The sequence below is a fragment of the Choloepus didactylus genome, chromosome 3 (genome assembly GCF_015220235.1).
Source record: "Choloepus didactylus isolate mChoDid1 chromosome 3, mChoDid1.pri, whole genome shotgun sequence".
Lineage (NCBI taxonomy): Eukaryota > Metazoa > Chordata > Mammalia > Pilosa > Megalonychidae > Choloepus > Choloepus didactylus.
In genome coordinates, this window is record NC_051309.1 from 22223590 (window position 1) to 22240969 (window position 17380).

Consider the following 17380-nt stretch of genomic DNA (forward strand, 5'->3'; position numbering starts at 1 on the left):
GTGACTTCCTTCATTGCATGTCTGCTTTCCTACACTTACCCATTAATATCCAAAGGTATAGGAGCTGCAAAATTAATGAACGATAACCAGGAGACTGGGCATAAATTTACAGTCCTTCTAACCAGGGCTGCTATGGTCATACCACTTGCTAAAATATTGAAACACTTTAATGAATAGCTGCTTCTCTGAGCCTTCCCCGGGGACTCTCAGTCTAACAACTCAAGGGACAATTCCTGGCCCAGCAGGAAGCCAGTGAGATGCTGTTCCAGAGCAAACAGCCATGGCCCATTCTGATTAATCAATGTCCATGCCCTGCAAGCTCTGCCTGTATTCTCAAAATGAGCTTGTATTCATTAAAAATTCCTTGAATAAATGACTGTCAACATACATTATATATCAATAAACTTTACTAAAAAAAAGTTATAGAAGTAAAATCATTCAGACTTCTATTTAACATAGTTTGTGAATTATATTTTCTATTAGTTAAGACTGAAGTAAGGTAGTTCAGCTCAAGAGAAATTCCAGAATGGTCCAATAATTTTTATGCCACAAATGAAGGCAATTTTATATTTTGAAACAAATACCAGCAACAAAGAAATGGCAGATGGTATCTTTTAGAGATGGCCTTTTTGGTTGACCTGGGAATGAAACTAAATGAAATAAACATAGGGCTGTAGAAAAGAAAGACATTTCTAAATAAATTCTAGAAAAATTTTCAAAGGAAAAAAATGGAAACTTTGGATAACATGATACAAAAAGAAGACTTTACATATTTTCTTAGCACAAGAATCACAAGTGAAAACAAGGAAAAGCAGAGGGAATATTTCTTTCATCTTGCAAGATAACACGTCTTTCACTTTAAAAATGATTCCAGCAGAATTTCAAAGACATTTAACAGATTTCAGTAAGCTGTAGCTATTTTCTAACATAGTCTTTGACTTTATAACCCTTGATTTTAATGAAATTAAAGATTTAGATAATTAGGCTATTGTTCCATTTTGACAATGTAGGTTTTTGAAATAAAGTAATAGCCAATGAAAATAACTATTATTGTAAATGGGTCACTACAAATAAAGATGATTGGGTATTGATCAGGGAATAAAAATCTTAAATTAAAGAAAGCTTTACTCTATAAATTTGATATTCAACTACTTTTTGTGTCCTCTCAAACATGGAAAGTGGTTATATTAAAATATAGGTCAGCACCCAACCACAGGAAAACTAACAAAAATAGATCTGACAATGTATCAAATCTCTTGGGGAAGAAGAACTTTCAGGGCTTTGAAGTACTATGAAGAAGCACAGAGGAGAAGATGAAAATTGTGGCAGCGTAAATATACACATGCTATAAGCTAAAAATAAGAATATGAAAAAGGCAAGTAATCATTTTGCAACAAATGATTGTAAGAAGTAAGCAATAAGTATCTTTAACATATAGAGAGCTTGTACAAATTACTAAGAAAAGCTCAAACAACTCTAATAATTAAATTGGCAAAGGACACAACTCAAAAAGTAGAAAATATAATTTAAAACACGTGCAAAAATGTTTACCTTTACTAGTAAGAAAATGAAGATAAATTAAATGTAAAATACAATTCTATTTTTCACTTATCAATCCAGCAGTGATTTGAAAAACTTTAGCACTTTAATGAAGAAAAGTATGCATGCCAATGGAGTCTTTCAATGATACTGATAGAAGCATAAACTGGCAAAGCATTTGGGAAAGCAAACTTTCAATATAGATCAGGGTTATTAAAAATTTATGAAAATATATTATATATATATGCCTTTTTAACTCAGTATTTTACTTCTGGGGAGAAATCTTTACTGCAAAGTTATCTACCTAAGTATTATTTATAATAACAAAATTATCTAAAAACAACATTAATGCCCGCACTGATAAGTTCAAGTACACTCTATACTCCATGAGCTTTTTATGCAGCTGCTAAAATGATGTTTATAAACATAAAACATACACAATTTAATTTTAAATAAATAAAATGGGTTAAAAAGCTAGATATTAAAGATATGTATAGAATAAAAGGAGAAAGGAAATATGGCTGTTGTCATTACTTTAAGATAATAAAATTGACTGATTTTTTTTATTACTGGTGTTCATATTTTCAAATTTTCAAAAAGGAGCACATATTCATTTTTATAATTTAAAATAATCATTTCAACTTAAGTAAATTAGGATTGAATTTGCAAAAGTTTAGTTTCAATCGTATTAAGCATACATTGGCACATCAGCTACTTAATTAAATGCCTTGCTTTCACCCTACACACACTTTTTAATGACCTGTTATATAATACATATAAGGCCTCAAATTATGTTATAACAATGCCTCCACTCAATACTCATTGCAAACCCCATTTACTTTCAGTCCAAGTCACTGGAGACTTAATAAAAGTGAAAAGAGATCATCACTCTAAGGAAAAAGTTGGGGACTCCTATTATAAGGATTTGGGGATCACTAGTCGATCAAGGTCACCTTTGGGGGATCCCTACTCAATCTGTCAACCTGAGGATATCCATTATATAGGCCTGGGGGTCAAAACCATGTGCCACAATTTCTGTATCCACCTTCAGTAATGAGACATTAGATATCTGTTGTCTTTCTCTATGATTGCTAGTGAAATATACAACAAGGTGTGGCAAGTTCCAACACATGGGCACAAACTGTTAGTAAGTGCAGGGTTTAGAGGTTACTGCACCATCAGCACTAGTAAAATGGTGTATCTTACTGTCTGGTAAAATACATAAATTCAAAGTACACGCGATCATGGCGTTCATGAATAGCCACAAATTGTAAACTGTGGGCAATCAAGTGCCCATCAAAAATACCAGGACTCAAACCATGCTTACCAAGTTGATGGTGATAATAAACAGCATTCTAATTTCTCTACCAGCACAGAAATCAGAAATGTGGTCTAAAGAGAGAATAATGCCACATTTTACAACGACTGTCCCTTTAATAGGCAGAATGATGTGCTGGAAAGAGCACAAAAAGAGCTGGAGTCAAAGGGCTCTGCTCCTTTCCATTTGGACAAACCAGTTAAGCTCTCCAAATATCCACTTAACCATCTGCAGAAAATAGAGATGATTTTAATACCAATCACATAGGATTGTTGACAACATTAAATGAGACAATGCATGTAATAAGCTACTTGATAAGCTATAAAGTGGATAGAGAAACTGACTTTCAATTTTGTACCAGTATCTATTTATTTGAAATAAATTTACACAAGCACATTTTTGGTTTGCCTTCCAGTTCTTTCTGTACCTAGCTGTATTACAAAATCCTTTTCTTGCTTAAAGGGTAGATTTGTAACTTGAAGACTGACGTTGGACCCTGATATGAACCATTTATCACACAGAATTACTGGGGATGTTTCAAAAGAGGAATAATCTGGGGCTCAGTTATTTTAAGGATTGTTGTGCTGTCATTAATAATCATTTGTTGTACTTTTAGTCATCTGAACTTGGATAAGAAAATAGTTAACCCTGAACATGGATGACAGTTTTAATGCTGTTGAATAAAAAAAAAAAAAACAGGACCATAGAATCCAGATCCTGAGGTCCCACAGCATCTTCCATCAAAGGCAAGACTGTTGCTATTTAAGTAATAACTGGAGTTCAGTCCCACTTAAAGAAAATCAACACTGTAATAACTACTAGAATAAATTACCCAGTTCTTGAAGTAATGGCTATTTGTATCATTCAGAAGATTAAATTTATAACTCTTGATTGTGAATCTCTTTATGCAATAAAACATTATTTAGAAAAATATTTTAACCACCATATCTCAGAATTAATTATTCAGTTTTCAAAATTAAATGAAAGATGTGATCAAGGCTTCTTGTGTTCATACTTTCTTCCCTATGGGACCAGCAGTTAAGTTTCATTCCTTTGTGGTCATTGTCATTGGGAAATCAATGGTGAATCTAAGGTGTTTACATTAAACAAAAGGACATCAAACTAACTTCCCAAAGCCTGTGTCCTCAAAGAGATTTTGTCAGGTCCTTAGCTCTTTTGGTCATTACCATCTTTCATAGAAGTTTCCCTTGATGACTAGCTTGTTCTCCAATTCTCTTTGATGTTCAAATATGGTAGATGTTAATTCCTCATTGCTCTGTCCTAACTGCCCTCTCCCCAGTTGACATCATTACCCGTCATGCAAGTGGTGGTAATGGTAGAAAAGAACTTGTCCACTCCCATTTCTCGACTCTGTCCCTTCCTCTCCAATCCCATCTCACTCCGTCTTAGCTGGATCTAATAACACGTCTTGTCATTTGACCTCTGTTTACCTCTGCACCTGCATCTCCTACCACTGCCCTCCACACATGCTTTGCTGGATTCACACTGAGGTCCTGACCCTCTCACCTTTCAGGGCCTTTGGGTAGAGAAAACAGCTGGGATGCCTGCTTGGAGCACACGTGCCCTAGATCCTTGGCCGAGCATCCCGTCTTGCTAAGATCCCTGCTCTTCTCTTTTGCCACCTTTGACTATAGTTCTCATGGATTCATATATCATACTTAGAGCTTAAGTTTTCTGGGGGCTAGGACTGTATAGTTCACTCCAATTTCCACTTACAAGCATAAAACCGGAAAGTGTTTGAGAATTGTCTGAAACAATTTCTTAATAAACCAATGAACTGAAATCCTGAGTTTATTTCCTATTCCATAGCCTTCAACCATTTGTTTGAATTCTCTATGCTTCACTGTACATTGGATATAAAATTGTTGTTTAAAACAGAGTTGTTTAAGGGTTAAATGATATGGTGTTGATGAATGCATTTCATAAACTTTAAAGTACCTTGTAAATAAAATAATCATTTTCATTTAAAGAAGTTCTGTTGACTCACCGAGCACACCTAATTTGTTGATACAATATGGATTCTCAAAAACTACCTGCCAGGATATTTTCCAATGAATTTTGAGGACTCATATGCAGTCTGGGGATGTTTCATCCAATTTGACCAACTAAACAAAGATGATACTCAGGCAAAGGGAAATAGAATAGTCATAATGATTTCAGAGCCTAAGGACTTCCCTTACTATGCTCAGGTCTGCCATCAGCCTTTCCAGTGTCTCTCAGATATTTCTCCTTCCCTCTTGGTCTGAAGCTTTGGTTGAGCTCTGGTTGAGCTTCATGATGATTTGACTACCAATAAGTGAGGCACAGATATCCTGTGAGCAAACTGGCTACTTAGAAATACATTTTCAAATTAAATGCTATCATTTACCAAGCATTTACTAGGACTGAGTATTAAGCTATATGTTTTATGTACATTTTCTCATCTAATCTTAATAACAACCCTATGAAGTGCAACATGAGACTGAAACATGAAGTTGTCCTGAGAAAGCCAATAATTTACTGCCCTTTCAAACTACCGATTTTAAAGGCCCACCACTGATTTGGAGAGACCATGGGCTGTTCAGTCAAGGAGAGAGAAAGGAGACTGCTAATGTGAACACCCCCGTTTCTCCTATGTGGACTCAAACAATTAACCCCTGCACCCAAACTTAGAACTCTGTTAAGTAAAATAAAAGCCTGAGAGTTCAGTGGACTGTCCCTCTTCCTCATTAGACAAGAACACTATCATCTATTGTTACTTAAGACTGCCTCATTGTAGAGGGTAAGGATTCCTGCTCTGTTTTGCAGCTGTTATGCAACCCAGAAAACACCATGTTCCTTTAACCCATCCCTGTGGGGGGCAGACCTGTTATGGGTGGGACCCTTTGATTAGGTTGTTTTAATTGAGATGTGACCCAGCCCATTCAAGATGGGTCTTGGGCCTTTGCTGGAGTCCTTTATGACAGGATAAAAGGCAGAGACATTTGGAGAGAGCTTAGAGAGAGAAAAATGCCCAGAGACATTGAGAGAGCCACTGAAACCAGAATCCGGAAGAGAAGGAACAACGGAATTCACCACATAACTTCCCATGTGACAGAGGAACCCCAGATGCCAGCAGCCTTTCCTCAGAGAAGTTATCTTCCTCTTGATGCCTTAATTTGGACATTTTCATGGCCTTAGAACTGTAAATTTGTAAACTGATAGACCCCCATTGAGAGAGCCAGCCCATTTCTTGCATATTGCATTCCATTAGCTTTAGCAAACTGAAACAATTCCTATGCTCCACCCCAAAGTACTCTTTCAAATCACAGAGAACACTTCCCTGGATGTAGTTCTGGGGCACACAATGCCTTTCATTTTCTTCACTTCTTCACTACTGCCTGGTTGATGACCCAAGCTATAACGCTGAATAAATTTGATCTAATTGAGCCTCTACAGGGGCAGACAGGGAGAGGGTATGTGGGTAGAGACACGAACAAAAAAAAAACAAAAAAACACCATGAGGAAGCCCTTAGCCAAATCTAGAGTGCGGAGTGCGGGATATTATATGGAGCAAACGTCCCATTTCTCAAACAAATCAATGTCTTGACCATAAGAGACGAGAGAGCAAATATTATAGGATAAAAGGAACTTGAAAAACAGAACAGCCTCTTAAAATATAAAGACTTTGTATGTATCCTGATGCAAACAAACACATGATGAAAAGAATTCTTAAGGCAATTGTTGAAATTTACATATGGAAATATTGACTGACCATTAAATATTATCAAATAATTATTATGAATTGTGTTAGATGTGACAATGGCATGGAGATTATGTACAAACTTATTCTTACCAGTTGACAATGCATACTGGACATTCACAGAAGATAATCATTATTAGGTTGAGTGTTTTAAAATACCCACCTCCAAATAATATTAATAGATGAAACAGGAATAGCAAATTAATGATAATTGTACATGAGGTTTATTATGCTATACACTTTCTTTTAATTATGTTTTAAATTTTCATAACAAAAAGCTTTAAGATCTTTAAGGAAAGTAAATGAATTTGGTTGATTCTTTTTTATCTCCAAAGGGTACATTTTTGCTTGCCAGGTAATGTGTCCAAGTTTTATAAGTGTAACTGGAATACCCAGATCCATTTAAATTCGTATGGAATTACACACTAGCTCAACATATGGGAAGAAAAAAGCAAGGAGAGTAAAGAGGATAAGCAACCTTAGTGAAGATGAGTATTAACATAAAACCAAATAATCAATAATTACATGCATAGTCATAATATGAAAGGTATTAATGAACTCAAATAAGAGATGTTCAAGGGAAAAGTGGCAAAACTACCAATAGAAAATAACTTGTTTCTACTGTTCAGCAGGTGGCACAATCCCCCAATTCCTTCAAGATCCACTTCATAAGTTATCGATCTGTGCTGCCAAAGCCAGCTTCCCAAGGCTATTAGCTGCTCCATTCTTGTCCTCTGTGATTTCACGATGCTTTATTCATATGTCTCTGTTTTTCTCCCCTTTACAAAGGAAATAGTATTGACTAGCACAAACCCTGGAATGTGGTACATGAATATGCCTAAGAAACATTAGTTGAAGGATGAACGGATAGACGGGTGGATGGATGGATGGAAAAGGAAGAAAAGAAAGAAAAGCAAGGGAGGGGGGAAAGAAAGAAAGGACTATTTCCTCATGACAAGAAAAATCACTGGGGTCGGAGTGTAGAGACCCATATTTAAGAGAAGACTTCATTTAAACAACCCAAACTGATTAGAATGGATGCATAGATTTCCATAATAACCCACTCCCAGGAATTTCTTTGTTTTGTTTGTTTTAGCTAGACAAAATCCACACATCCTTTTTGTGCAAGCAATTCATCAAATACGCCAGGCTGGAAACAGTTGAGATTTTTCATCTCTTGCTGAGAAAAAAAAACTTTTCACTGAGTTATCACATGAACAGTTATTTTTATTTGAGTCTCATTTGAAATACCCCTGCTGCATAGCATATTGAATACTTTTGACCATAAAATGTGTTGCTGCAATTAGAGGTTTTATTTTTTCTAAGCATTTTGCCTTTTTGGGAGCATTTGGAGGCTCATTCTTGTTTATCAGTTTTTCAAGGCTGTTTGCATTTTAGCAAAACTGAATCTGAAATTTAGTTAAATATCTGGCATCTCTGAGTGAGCGTTCCAAGATCTGCAATTAAGCACGGCAGGGTAAAATGCAGTGAGATTCCTAATACTTACATAATCTACAAAGGCTTTTCACACTAACTGAGATCTTAGAAAAAAGAGTTCAGTAAATAAATCAGAAGCAAATTCACTTAAGACACTTCCTTACAAATCATTTAGTTTTGTCAGTCAGTCTCTGGGAGGCAAATCTTCCTATAATCAAATAAAACAGCCTAGCTGTCATGGCAGCCACCATATTTAGATAGCACAAGATCTCAGATCTCATGATTGAGGCGTTGAGTTTGGAGTTGAGAACTGAGGACATAAAAGAACTTCAGAGGCTTAGTAGGGGAGCCTGGACTTGTCTTCAGGTCCCAGGATCTTAACCTGTGCTGTTCTCTGTGCATTACACAGCCACTATCAAGAAACGTTTTGTTGGATCATCACGTCTCTTTGGAACCAGATTTAAACCCATGCCCCAAAGCCCTTTAGGTCCAGACCTCTGATGGCATTCTGATGAGGTGGGGCAGGTCCACTGCTACCACAGAGCTTCTAATCCATCCTCAGCCTCTCTCTGACACCCTCACCTCGCCAGCCCATCAGGAATTATGCAGAGGTTTGAAGAGCTGCATCTGAGTTGTACTGAGACTCCATATGTGTCACATGGTACCAGCTAGGGATTCAGCAATGAGCAAAAGAACAGCATCTTACACTCTCAGGAAGCTTGCATCCTAGTGATTTAAAATGAGCATGCAGTAAGGGCTCCCATCTTCCAGCAGCAACTAATGCACAAAGCACTCTGCATGCAGTTTTGTTTTGTTTTGTTTTTTAACTTAATCCTCTCAACAGCCACATTTCTTTCGGGTCTCTGCTCAACTGTCACTTGAAAGGGAAGCTTCCCCTCATCTAATCTTTCACACTCTCTTCTATTCCTCCAACCTCAAACCACCTATCACTTTTATTCTTGCTTTATCTTTCTAAAGAGCACTTACCACCTGATGTAAATTTATTTGCTTATTAGTTTATTATTTGCCTTCCCTCCCAGAACACAGTTTCAGTGAATTGGCTAATTCACTATTGAAAACCTGACACATTATAAGGTCTCATTAAATAACTGTGCAGTCAATGAATGTCTGAATACCCATGAGCAGAAGGTATGGCTGCTATTCCAATTTAACAGGTAGGGGAATTGTCACTCATGGTGGATAAGAAGTTGCCCAAGGTTGCCCAGCTGTTAAGTAGCAGAGCCACGGCTCACCCCAGGTCCTTCAAGATAGAAAGTCTCTCCTCTTGCTCATTACTCTAAATCATTCCAATTAGTATAACCATTTCATTAACATGTGTAATAATCAAAGCCTCCCCAAGTCCTATGCTTCTGAGGATGGGATGAAGACACTCAAGAGAAGAAAGGTCACTCAACAATTTAGAGGGAAAGATAACAACAAAACTGCCAATGTAATCTCGAAGAACTTCTGAATAATATTTAAGAGAATATCTCTTTGTATAGAATTAACATAAATGTGTCAAAGGACGTGAGGTCATGTGGAAAGAAGACAGATTTTAATCTTTTCGCCACCTGTAATGATTTTTCCACTTTTCTGAATCTCAGTTTTCACATTGTAAAGTTGGGATGATACTTATATCCAGAAGCTGTCATCAGGAGGAAATGAGATAATGAATGTAAAGTCTCTGGCACAAATTTAAGTAGAATGAGTGATTCATTTAGTGATATTAGTGTAATAGGTCCAAAGCAAATAGACTGAAATAAAATAAGTTTTTAAATTCATCTGTAAAAAAACAAACAAATAAAAACAAAGGACAAAAGGCTGAGGAGAAGGGTTCTGAATATCTCAAAGGAATAGACAACCTTTCTTCCTTTCTCCAGAGAAGCTAAAACTGAAGGGACAAGGGGCTTTTGCAATCAGGAGAAATGGTCTCTAATCCCCAGAAAGATGCTTCAAATTTCAGTGGTTTATTTGCTATTGTTAAGTCTGATTGGTCGATCAGCTGGGGGAGGGGAGGGTATAGCATCAACCAAGTATTTATTTAGACATAGCTAACAAAAGTATTGTTAATGAAACCACCTAATAGTCAAATATTATCCGGTTGAAAAAATTTGGAGTTACTGAAATATCTTAGTAAAAGTCTTGGTAACATTCACTATACATTTACCAAAAACTTCAAATTTGGATATGCATTAATATAATTCAAAGGTAAAAAATATTTATGTTCTAGCTCTGGTGTGATCTTAGAAATGAAGTTTTTAAACAATTTCTATAGTTGCTGATAGCACAGTAGTAATGATCCTTTGTTACGTTATGGTTGAATTGATACAATAAATTGCATTTTTCCTGAGACTTTATTAGAAGCTATAAATGGCTCTATCACTTCTAAAACAGCCTGGGGGGGGGGTGCAACACATTTTAAATTTTATAGGCTTGTCTTCCTCTTTGGAATCATAGTATTTGTCTGGCAATCTAAAAATTCTAGTTTACCTTAAAGGAATAGCAACTGATGTACTGTAGCTGAAAATATGAATTTTTATTTTTCCACTTCTTTCTCAGTTCTTACAGACATGCAGAAACACTCCTGCTTGTACCATTTGATCAATTTGGAATCTTTAGTTTGTTGATTTTAGTTTTTGTTTGTTTGCTGATTAATGCTGCTGGGAAGGTAATGTTTAAAATAGTTTAGCTAAGTATTATAAAGAATATACTTTAATTACAGGCTCTATTTCTTGTATTGAAGAAGTCCAAATGCATTTTTATGAGTTTAGCAAATATCTGACCACTTTAAGAGGGATGTAGATCGGCTTTCATTATTTCTGAACTAACTCTTGAAGTTACTCTTTATCCTGAAAGTCAATGAATGAAAACTCCAGAAATGTAATGTATGAACTGCTATTAAGGGATACCAAAAAGCAAATGTAAAAGTCACTTGGGGAGAAAGGTAATTACAATAAAAACTGCCAGGATTTCTCTTTGTATGGGTTAAGACTTCTCTTTCTGTGGGCTAAATCTCTGCCAAAATATATATACATAAATTCAAGCATAGGTTTGGACTAAACAATTTAAAAGAATGTATACTCAAATATTATCTGTCACAAGAGCTCCCATTAGAATGGAATCACAATATTTGCCATTATATAACTCTTCTTCTCTTGATGAAGTTTGAAGATGATGGCTAGGAAATGTATACAGAGACTTAGCTATTTTATAATAGAATGATCAGGAGACTTGGAATCAAAAGTCCTGTGTTTGAATTTAGCTTCCCCATTTTCCAGGAGAACAAATATCACTTATCTGGACTTCCCTTCTTTCCTTTGGAAAGTGGAGTTATGATGCCTGGCACACAATTTATGGCTGTATTCAGTAAATGTTAGCTTAACCCAAACCTCATCCACAACATTAGTAATAAAACAACATAAATGATTCTTGGGAAAGTCAAGCTTAGGAGTAGATCAAACCATGGTAGGTGACGGTCCGAGTGTTGGCCGCCACCTTTCCCTGTGACCCATAAAGAAACCGTGAGCTCAGGACAAAGTGTGTCAGCCTGGTTCCTAGTACAGGATGACAAAACTGGGCTAACTCCCTTCTTGGGAGTGCCTTGAGGTAAAACTCATGTCCTAGCAGAGAGGCCTGCTGGCATATTCCTTCCCCTTTTGCCCTGAGCATATATGAACATTCACTGAAGACTGTTTGCTAAAAGCACTTGGCCTAACCCTGTTGCTCTGTCTGTCCCTGGTGAGGAGAAATGGGGTCCTTCACCCATGGAATACAAAAGAGGGGTGCGTGTAGGCCATCTCCCTGCATCTGCTGTGAAGTGATGGTCATGGGGATCGATGCCCACTACTGGAGCTGACCTTGCTCTGTCTCCTGTCTACGTTCCATCCAATGCCTGGGAATCATGCTTTTGTTGGCAAATCTGACACCTATAAACTGGAGTGGGTGGAGACCCTGTGACTGCTGTTCCTGGTGCCAGGCATTGTTAGGCCCTTTGCTACCCACCATGCAGTGAGACTACTTCTTTGGAGGTAGTAATAGTTGTCTTTCTCTTCTGAATTACACAGATTTTGCAGGACTTCATGTAGTCAGAGGTGATGCCAGTACTGTAGCAAAGGATATGGTCTCTACCAGTCAAGAAGCATGGGTTGTCTCCACTTCAAAGGATGCCTTTTCCGTCAAAAAAACTTAAAGCCTCCAGATTGTTCCTTTGCCAGATAAGCCCTGAAACCCAGAGGTAACAATCTCTCCAAGAACATCTACCCCATAATGTTGACACCCCTTTTCAGCATGAAGAAGTTAAAATGGTCATTGCCAAGATATCCCTGAAGATTAGAGAATGATCAAATGAGAAGGAGGAATTGTAACTGAGAAGTTAGGATTCAACAAATGACTGTGACTACTGATTCATTACACAGATACTTCTTTTTAGTTTCTAGTATATTAAAACAGCCAGAAGGAAATACCTGAAAATGTTGACTGAACTGTAATCCAGTAGCCTTGATCTATGATAGTATAACTATATAGCTTTCATCTTGTGACCCTGTGATTTTAAAAACCTTGGGATTGACACCCCCTTTATCCCGTGTATGGGTAGATGAATAATATAACAAAGACTTGCATGAAAAAAAATAAGTAAATAATAGGTTGGGAATGTGGGAAAAAGTACCCGTATATAAACTATAGACAATAATAGTACTACTTTAAAAATCTTTCTTCTATTATAACAAATGTAACTACTGTTAAAAAATAGTAGAATTACAAAAAAGGCCTTCATCAATTGTAACAAATTTTCCACACCAATGCAAGTGTTGGTGGTGGGGTGGTATATGGGAATCCTGTATTTTATGCATGATTGTTCTGTCAACACACAACTTCTCTAACAAAGAAAATGTAGTTTAGCTTTAAAAAAAAAAAAGGCATGAGTTGGCTTGTGGCTATTATAACTATGAGACGTGTCCTTAGGCAAGTAATTTGACCTCAGGATGCCTTATTTTCTTTGTCTACAAGGTGGGTATGACAATAGGACCAACTCCCTACACAATCAGAAAGTGTGTCTTAACATAAAGCCTGGAACACAGGGAATTAGTAATAACTTGCTGCTACTGATATTTTAGTAATAATAATAATAATTCATTCATTCTATGAACTTTTCGAGCCTACTTTATGTCCTAGATGCCCTTCTGGGAACTGGAAATAGAGTAGTAAATAATTCCAGTAAACTCTCTGCTTTCTTAAAACTATTACCTAGTAAGTTACGAGACAATGCCAATAGTGATAAATACTCTGACGACAATAAAGTGGAGTAATGTAAATAGCGAGAGAGGATGTGTGTGTGGTTAGATGTTGGTGTATATGTTTGGGTTGTAATTAAAAATTGTACAAAGTTACTCTGAGAAGTAATGTTTGAGATTTGACTTAAATGATGACAAAGAGCCAGCTGTATACCATGTAGCCTGTCTGTGGGAAATTGGGACATCCTTATTCAAGATTCATTCTCAGACTTTCTCCAATCTGTCATTTATGTAAACCCATAGTATTAAATGGGATCAAACTTTAAAAAAAAATATGTGTACTTAATTCATTTCGCTTTTACAAAGAGATAACTACAGATGCGTAACAGTATACAGAATAAAGGACTTTCACATGGTTAACCTCACATTCTTTGGGATTAGGTGTCCCCAGCTATGCAACTTCTTAGCTGTGTGACAGTTGTGGTCTAGGGCCATACCAGCCTGAATGCACCCAGTCTCGTCTGATCTCGGAAGCTAAGCAGGGTCGGGCCAGGTTAGTACTTGGATGGGAGACCACCTGGGAATACTGGGTGCTGTAGGCTTTGTGTGTTGTGAGAGCATGTGAAATAGAGAACCCCACCCCACCCCAGCCTCCTCCCTGCCCCTGGTGCCCACTCACACTACGCTCTCTCCCCATGTCCCCTGCCCCACCTCCCCACAGTGAAACTGGACCTGGGGGATGGGGGTGCTGGGAGAGGAGGACCCTTTCCCATGGCATTAGAAGGGTGAGGGACAGCTGGGGGGTCCCTCACCCCCCACCCACCCATGACCTGCCCTCGAATCAGTTACCTCATCTTTAAAACACAGTTCAAACAAGGTCATTTATGGAGAGCTTCTTGGAAGATCCCCAATGTGACCCTCGGGTAAGTTGTGTAATTATTTTGTGCATAAGTTTCCTCATCTCTAATAATAATTTCTACTTAATAGGCTTATAAGAGAAATTAAATGAGTTACATAAAGCCCTTTGAGACCTGGCACAAAGCAAAGTTCAGTAAGTTCTTACAAATTGCATTTTCCATGACATTGACATCTATCATAAAATATAATCATAGACTAGTATGAAAAAAGAACCAATATGGTGTCATAAGTTATTCTCACATAAAATTTCCATAATATTAAGAGCAGTCACTTGTACCATGCTTCCATCTTACTTTGGAAGATTTTAAAATATTATTTAAAGCTCTCAATGTGATGATGTGGTCAGTGAGTAATCCTTCACATTGGCTAATTTTGTCCCTTTTTATGGATCTTCTAGTTCACACACTTCCCTAAGATTGAGTCCTATTATCACTGTGCAGCTCTTCAATCAACACTGGCTGTATTTCATGCCATTGACAAAATACAAAATTACTTTTGATGCATTGACAATTGGAAGAAACCACAAAATGTTCAGCTAAGTATTCTTAGTCTCACCCTACCTGGGCAAACCAATGTTTTGCAAAGAATCACAGAATATTTAATTTAAAAGTTCCTCTGAGATGGTCTTGTCCAAGGATAATATCCATGTCATTTCCAATGTCATGGGCATGAGAGGTACTGCTAATTGATCAAGGCACTTTTTATCCTTGAGCCAAACCTGAATATGTCTTCAACAAGTTCTAGGCCATCATTCCTAAGCAATCATGTTGATGCAGAAGAGGAGACATATTCACCTGCACTGATTGGTCTCAGCCTCTCACTTTAGAGTTGACTCTTGAGGAGACAGAGGGTCCCATGCATGAATTTACTTCCCTGAGGTCACATAATAGTAGATGTGCGATGACAACTTCAGTTTCCAGAACCTTCAAGTCTATGTTCTAGCCAACATATCATGTGGCTGCAATGAAATGCCCACATGGCAGATGCAGGAGGAATGGAATTATAGCATAGGTTAAAAGACTCATCCCTCATCTCTGCTTGAGTTTAACACACTGCTCCTCAGGTTTCTTGCTCTTGATTTCTTTGAGTCTCCTTTCATTTCCTTTCTAACTGTTCTCACCGATATCAACACCTGTTACATCTATATTGAAAAAGAAAGCCCTACAGACTTTAATTAATCTATTAAGCTTCATCCCTACTCAAGAACAGCATCCTATTAGTATGAATGATGCTCTCACTCCTAATGTTGCACTTCATCTCACCTACTCATGGTTTTCCATGCTGAAATCTTAAGTTACTTCTTCTCCAAGCTTCCTTTCTTAATGCTTAACTTCCACAGCCGCAACTTAACCAAAGTCAGTGACTAGAATCGAGTGGTTCAGTAAATGATTATGAAGCTCTTCAATGCTCTGCTGATGCTAATAATAAAGCATGCCAGCATTAGATATGAAATCACTACCATACCAACACACTAACACTACATATCATTAACAATGGGGAAGTTGGTTTAAGTTCTATTTTCAATATGATATGTGTCTTCATTAAAGTGACATTCTAAACTTGTTCAATAAAATGGGAAAATGGGAAGATTGATAGAGTGATACATTTTTATTCTGCTGGTCACATGGCAAAGTGAAATATAGGAAAACAAAGAGGTATGGGAACTTAAATCTGGGAACTGTTTGTATCAAACTGGGCATGTAACTTCTCTACTCTATAATTCTGTTTCCTCAATGATAAACTGAGTAGCTTGAACTTGAATGATCTGTAAGTTTCTTCCAAGTTCTTAAAGGTAATTTGAAAATCTTCCTAATATGTATTGACTTGTAAAATCAACAAGCTGTCTACAAAATGGTCATGGGGCCCATTGCCACTGGTTCCCAAATCTCTCAACAAATCTTGTAACAAGACCAACATGATATGACCAAAAGATAACTTGATAACCTAAGAGATTATTCATTTATTCATTCAACAATTATTCATTGATCAACTACTAAATGGCAGGCACTATTCAAAGTACTAATGATTAGAATTATTTTTTGCTCTTACAAGAAAGGAATTATAAATTCATAAAATTGGATAACTCTTTGCACTTGAACTAATTTGCTATAAGACTAGAGAGTGCACCTCCACACTGATGTACCTTGCTAAAGGCATTCTAAAACCTTTACAACTCTAAATTGAAGCATGGTAGTTACTAGGAGTGACACACAGTCCCTCTCAGTGTGTTTTTTCTTAAATGCCTATTTGAGGCTTGTACAGTGAAAATAATCTAAAATTTGATGGGGAGGGTGAGTGGGGAGAAGATTCATTATTTGTAAATTGTTCAAATCTGGATTCAACTTATAAAACCAATAGCAGAAAAAAATGATATATTCACTCATAAAACACAGTACAGCCATTATAATGATCCTTTTATTAAACAATAAGCTTCTAATAAAATGGAAAACATGAAATTCTTTTACTCAAGAAAAGAATGAAAATCCAATGCACAATACTAACATCAATTTGTAAAGCAATAACCAAAAAGCTGCAAAATAAAAAAAAAATGAAAAAATATATGCTATAACATTAGAAGCCAGTATTTTATATGACAAGACTATGTAATTTTTCATTATTTCTACTACCTTTGTCTTTTACAAATTTACTCCAATGGAAGAAAAAGATGCTATTGGTTAAAAAGGAGTCCATTTGTTGTTTCAAATTCCTTATTTTGAAAACTGGAAAAAACCTGAATGTCTAAATAGGAGCAAAGCAGGAAGCTGTAGTTATACACACAATTGTTCATCAATTTGATGGATAACTATAAAGCTATTCAAGATTCATAGCTTGGTAAAAATATTTAATGATACAATCTTAAATACATAAATATCTATAGATAATATTATCCCTAAAATGACAGGTGTAAATACCCTAGAGCTATACTGTCCAAAAGAAATATGTGTTACATATGTAACTTTAGTTTTTCTATGTCATATTTTTGAAAGTATAAACAGCTGAAATTAATTCTAATAATATAAAACATATTTAACCCAATGTACCCAAAATATTATTTTACCATGTGTTAGGGATTGAATCATGGACCCGACTAAGGGCATGTTTAAGTCTTAATCCATGTATCTGTGCAAGTGAACCTATTTGTAAACAGGACCTCTGAAGATATTAATATTAGTTAAGGTGTGTACTCATTTGTGA

General features: G+C 36.5%; 1 protein-coding gene and 1 non-coding gene across 3 annotated transcripts in view; one reads left to right on the top strand and one right to left on the bottom strand.

Annotated features, from left to right (window-relative positions):
* KCNIP4 (potassium voltage-gated channel interacting protein 4) overlaps positions 1-17380 on the bottom strand; it is a 1211769-nt gene that overhangs the window by 1015695 nt on the left and 178694 nt on the right. The gene's annotated exons all lie outside the window — the stretch shown is intronic.
* Positions 13751-13869, top strand: LOC119530661. The gene has a single exon (XR_005216058.1). It is a non-coding gene; the product is annotated as a 5S ribosomal RNA (ribosomal RNA).